The sequence below is a fragment of the Hyposmocoma kahamanoa genome, unplaced genomic scaffold (genome assembly GCF_003589595.1).
Source record: "Hyposmocoma kahamanoa isolate Upper Pololo Valley unplaced genomic scaffold, ASM358959v1 79, whole genome shotgun sequence".
NCBI classification, from domain to species: domain Eukaryota; kingdom Metazoa; phylum Arthropoda; class Insecta; order Lepidoptera; family Cosmopterigidae; genus Hyposmocoma; species Hyposmocoma kahamanoa.
The window spans coordinates 2009404-2015403 of NW_020653993.1; the positions used below are offsets into that span (position 1 = coordinate 2009404).

The 6000-nt window shown below is 37.0% G+C and overlaps 1 protein-coding gene across 1 annotated transcript in view; it reads right to left on the reverse strand.

The window, feature by feature from the left end:
* The window catches only part of LOC113233514 (nectin-2-like), an 847610-nt gene that overhangs the window by 536502 nt on the left and 305108 nt on the right, over nt 1–6000 (reverse strand). The window lies entirely within an intron of this gene.

The window sequence follows — 6000 nt, forward strand, 5'->3', positions numbered from 1 at the left end:
CATCGCGATCTTCTCTTGGAGACTGAGGTGGGAGTTCAGAAATTGGTTTTTGCTGTAAGTTCATGTCAATTTTATGTTTGTCATTTCCAGTGCAGTATAAACGTCTATAACGTCTTTGGTTTTTGTAGTCATAATTTTGAAAAGATTTAAACTTACGTTACTTGTGCATGTAATATCAAAAAATTTATTGCGAGACGTAAATTTTAAAAATTCTCTTGACACTATTTTCTTTTTGCAGACTGCGCAGTTTTTAACTGTAATGTTTTGTTCGAAGAGATTGTGATATCGACAGTGGAAATTTGAAATTTTAGACATTTTGTCGCAATGTCATTTTCACTTACGACAAAATGTCCAAATTACGACAAATGTTCAAATTTCCACCATCGATATATAATACGCAGTCTCAAATACGACAATATGTGTAAATTACACATATTGTCGTATTTGAAACTGCGTATCATCGTAGTTAAATTTGCACAGTATTAACAAATACAAAGATACTTTGTATAAACGCTGCGTAGCTTGTTAGTACCCTGCCACTGTATTAGTCGTTCGATAAATGCAAATCGTGTCTAAGGATTTACTTGTACGTGCCGACGCATACTGAGACGTCTTCGTTCGACGTTATGTCCTCGTAGACATAACTAGTCGAGAGAAGACATATGTACGTAATATTCTCTATATGAGTCGAGTGCACATTAATTCATAATTATGGAAGAAAAAGCAATGGACGTGTCTTAAACCTGGGCTCCGTCACGCACTCAAGGTTTCGTGATAAGTCCCTACCGCTGAGTGCGCCGACGTCGGCGCAAATGGTCATACAAATCTTTCATTTATGAGTGTTCGGTTCCGCACGACTGCACACGGTAGGCAACGTTATTTACACCTCTCTGAGCGCGTACTTACGTTCCTTTTTTCTTAGTCAGATTTAGTAGGCTTTTACAGCGTAAGTATTTTCGATGTTGTATGAGAGTGATGTATCTTTAACTATTAAGTAATATGTGCTTAAGCTTCGATTACTATTAGAACCGCTAGCGCTAACTGTCGTTGTTCAGCTGTTTAACCGCTAGATGACAGCACATTGATAGAAATTTCGATATAAAATCAAAATGTCGTAAGTTGCAATAATAGTTACTGATGGTATTGAACTTTCAACGATATGTTAACAGGGTAAAGTTTAAATTACATTAATATTCAGAATTAGTCATTTATATTCAATTTGATCGTACTTCCAATGATTATCAAGTTTTCATAGTATTTGAAATTTTGAATGTGTGAGTTTCGACGACAACGGTTCTGATAGTAATCGAGGCTTTAGGTACTTCCATTGTTTTTTCTTCCGTGATTAGGACATCAAAAAAGAAAGTGGTGGCATTATGCATTCTATATAGCGTTATTTCTTTCATATTTTTGGCAAGGAATAGACAACCTTAGGAAATCATCCGTTCTTCCCATCTCGTTAGCAATAATATATTACTTGACCGACTAATTTGTCATGGTACGGATATGTTGAGTAATATTATAATAAGCTTACAAAAAGCTTTTATTGAAATAAGAAAATTTAAAAACTTACTTTTTTGTATCGATGTGTGTGCGTAATATAACGTATAACTGCCACAGTGACCGAATAGTTACTACGCTGGCCTGACACGCAGAGATCCCGGGTTCGATTCCCGGGCCGGGAGAAATATTTGTATGGCTTACATGTGAGTTTGGGTGCTGGGATATAAGTGTGTGCACTATTTGTAATTTTATTATTATTATTTTAACCTATATGAGTGTATACTACCGTTCGAATCCAAATTTTGTTTCGTACTAATACGGTTCATTTTCCTTGGGTCAAGCGGGAGGGACACTGGCTTTATGTCATGATTGATTTTTTTTACAAACGCAATTAAAGCTATTTGAAAAAAGTATATCTTATAGTATACATGTTCTATATAGTTCAGTTCATATAAAAAAAACAAGATTGATATATGTATTGGTACATTTTTTTATTCTATCGTAATAATAATAATAATAATAACGCACACACTCAACATAACCCCGCACTAGGGAAACCCTGTGTCGCGGGTGCCATGGACACATACATAGACAAACACAAATTACACCCAAACTCACGAGAGAATTAAATGTAGGCCATACAAATATTTCTCCCGGCCCGGGAATCGAACCTAGGACCTCGTGAAAATTTTCTCCTTAATTTTACTATATATTTTTGCCAAAGTGATTGATTTAACACTTCCAGTGTTATGTAGAATCAACTAAAGCCATTTGAGGTTAGTATGGACTTCAAACATAGTCAAAATGTTCTCTGTTTCGCTTTGTATTTACGTCAACAAATCATTTTATATGGCAATTTTGAAAAAGTTTGCATCTTCCTATATTGTGTTAAACATTACAAAAAATATAATCCATTACGACACACGTATAAGAGAAATTAATTCTCAGCATGAAATTGCTACCAATTAAGCCATTACACACGAACAAATCCACAACTGTACAGGCGTAACCATGCTCTTAGCCATGTGACACGAACTTTGGCACAAAAGTTTCGAGTCTCATTGAGGAATTCTCCTTCGAAATACTAGGTTCAAATGTATACAACAAGTAATTAATAGTTATGCCCTCAGTTATGTCTGCTTTGTATGGATTTCGGTGTTTATGTTAAGTCAACAGGTTTTACCTGATAATCATATTGTGTTTTCTTTTATGATACCAAGTGACAGGGTGAACAAGTCGTACGCCTGGTTGTAAGCTACAGGACTAGTGTTAATTTAGTCATGGAAAAAATTCCATTTAAAAAAAATCATATTCATTTACAGAAATAGATATTTTCCGGATATTTTTCCAACATTTTACCTTTCATTTCCCACATTTGACATTGAAATCTGTTAAAAGTTGAAGTCACTGAACGAAAACCATGGAGTCATTAAAACGGCTTTTTTTCCCTATAACACTAAATAATACTTAAAAAATATTTCTAAACGTAGAATATTTTAGGCCTTCAAAATTTTATTTTTCCAATTTTACCAATTTTTCGGAAGATTTTTCGAAAAAGTTGAATACCACTAAGAGCTTTAAATCGCAAAGATCAAAGCGGAATTGCTACTGCGCCTGTCACGCTGAGACATGTGTTGCCTGTAATTGCACCAGCACCTTAATACATTAAAACCGGAAAGCAGCAATGCTCATGTTATTGCTTGGCGGCAAAAATAAGTCAGGTGGCAGTACTTCCCTGGACGAACTCTTTCACAACGAGACTCATGTATGAGAATCTATAATTTCCAGGTTAAATACACACATCAAAAGTGTCAAGTAGTAATATGAGCATAAAGGGATGTAACCCTAATGAGCTAAATAACTTCAGGTCCACTAAAATTTATTGTAAGTTGATGGTAAAGAAAAGAGAAAGGCTGTAACAAGACAAGAAAAGGTATGTAAAAACAGGTACAACAGTATAAAACACTCTCTTACTACGGATTAACACGAACAGTCCAGACATATTCCCCAAAAGGCCCGAGTTATCCGCTCACGCGATGCGCTCCTCCTACCGCAAAATGGCGGCTATTTGGTTTCGCAAATTAGAAAAGCATTCAGTTTAAATACAAGTTCTTATAAATAAAAATTATTATTCTGCATTGCTAAATAAATACCCTCCGTACTACCAACAAAAACATCTCAAATAAAATGCAGTAATACACCGCAAATCCTGCACTTAAAAAGCACTAATGAAATTTTTGGTGTACTTGGATAAATATGATAATATTCCGTTTGAGTGATTCTAACGTTAACCATAAAATTACTCCTTAAAGTCTAGTTTATAAAGATTTATATTCAGGGTAAACTTAAAAAACGCTACTTACGGTATGTTTTCAAAAAATTAACACCGAAATCACCAGCCCAAACAATAACACACACGATTGTCGTGACGTATTTTTGAAGTTGTTTATATTTTTTAAATGACAGACCCAAGCATTAAAAACTTTATGGTTTGCTAGAGTAGTTACCGAAATAGCAATTAATATTAGTTCTTTTACCTGTTATAACTTCGATATCCGATAAATCGGTAATGAAATCATCACCGGCACCTCTGGGTGTGGTATGCGTCTACGGCTGCATGTATCGCGTGAGCGGTTAAGCGGCATTACAGATTGGTATTAAAATTGGCACATGGTTAGTAGTAACTATTACAAATCGGTATTAAAACTGGCAAAGGAATCTAAACTAGATGCAATTAAAATTTTTACAGCACCGTATGCCGCCGCAATCGAGCAGGGAGTGACAATGGAACGAAACAAAATCAGAATGGCGAGGCAAAGGAATTAAAGACCGATTCAAAATTTAAAAACGAGTGGCCAGGAACACATCCTCGCACCGCCTCGCTACCTCGCACATCTCTAGTGGAAAGGCAGCCTTAAAACTCTGAGTGGTATTGCAACTGTTATGGACAGGCATGTCGCTTACCACTAGGCGCACAACTTGTTCCTCCCGCCACTTGGTAATATAAAAAAAAATTGGCGCTTGTATTAATAATTATGCTCGTGCTTTCCAGCTAATTACCCGGTGTCGATCTTATAAAACCCCTCCAATTATTTACCTATTACAGCAAAGAAAAAAGGAATTGCTTTTGAAGGGGATTATACGGATGAAATCCAATATTGAAAGGCACTCGAGTGACGTAATTTTAGTGTTTAATGAAATATCTACATGTTTTCTTATTTAAATACTTATGTATAGTAACAATATTTATTTCATTTATATACGCACATATACCTCAGGCCTTTATCCCGTCGGGCTAGGCAGAGACAACAGTCTTCCACTTACTACGGTCCTGACATCTTTCGCCTCATCAACATGCATCAGTGCGTTTATACACGCTCGTCGGCTAAGGCTACTCTTGACCTGGCCCTTCTTTAGGATGGCCTCAGTTTTATCATAGTAAGTTCGCCTTGGTCGGCCCATGCCAACTTGCCCGCTTACATTCGCCTTATAAATCTGTTTCGTCAATCTTCTTTCATTCATTCTCTCTACATGTCCAACCGATCTAAGCATCCCTTTCTCTACCTCTGTCACTACATCTTCTTCCACGCCGCAACGCTCTCTTATCACACATACAGTAAAATAAAAAACAGGAGGTGCTTTACTTAAAACACTTATATCTAGATTGCACGTGCTAGTTATTTATAATGTTAAAAATTCGCGAATCACAAACTAAGCGAAAGATCGTATTTTGGGACTCAGTCTTTCTCCACTCACTGGCTATGTAAATACAGTATAACCAAGTAAAAACCAACGGTATGAAAAGAATAATTGCTAAGCTACACGCCGGTCCATATCAGTTGCAGTGCGACTCAGAGATTTAAATCTCAAAGACCTCACGGGCACTGCCAATGCGCCCGTCACCATGAGTCATACGTTGACAAGTCCCATGTGCCTGTACTTTCACCAGCACCCTTAGCGCCCAGTTAACACGCCTTCATGTATATTAATGGCGAATCTGAATTCTATTTACTAGGCAACAACATTTAAATTCCTCTAGATAATACAAAATCGTGACCGCCGCCCGGGCCGCCGTGTAGACCGAATACACACCAGCCTCGCCCGCGTGCCCAGGACGCTCATTGCACGCGGTTGTTGCGCGGCGGCGACGTGGATTGCGCTCTTCGACCGAGTGACGGCTCCGCGTGGTGGGCCTTCAAAACCGGAACACAGTAATGCTGACATTACTCACAAGAAGCTCTGTTGCTAATAAAACCTATGGACCAGGGTTGTTGCTGATGCAGATTTTCTACACATCAGAAGATGCTGATTTTAAGTGTTAAAAAAAATGCGAAAACTGTACAACCTCACTGAATCTATCTTTGGTGTTGTAATAAAATATTATTTCAATGATTTTGTGACATTTATTAACAAAAAAACAATCTTCATGAAAACTCTGCCTAGCTTAATCGTTCTGGAATTTTATCAAAATTATACTTTGAAAACAACACCTAAGCT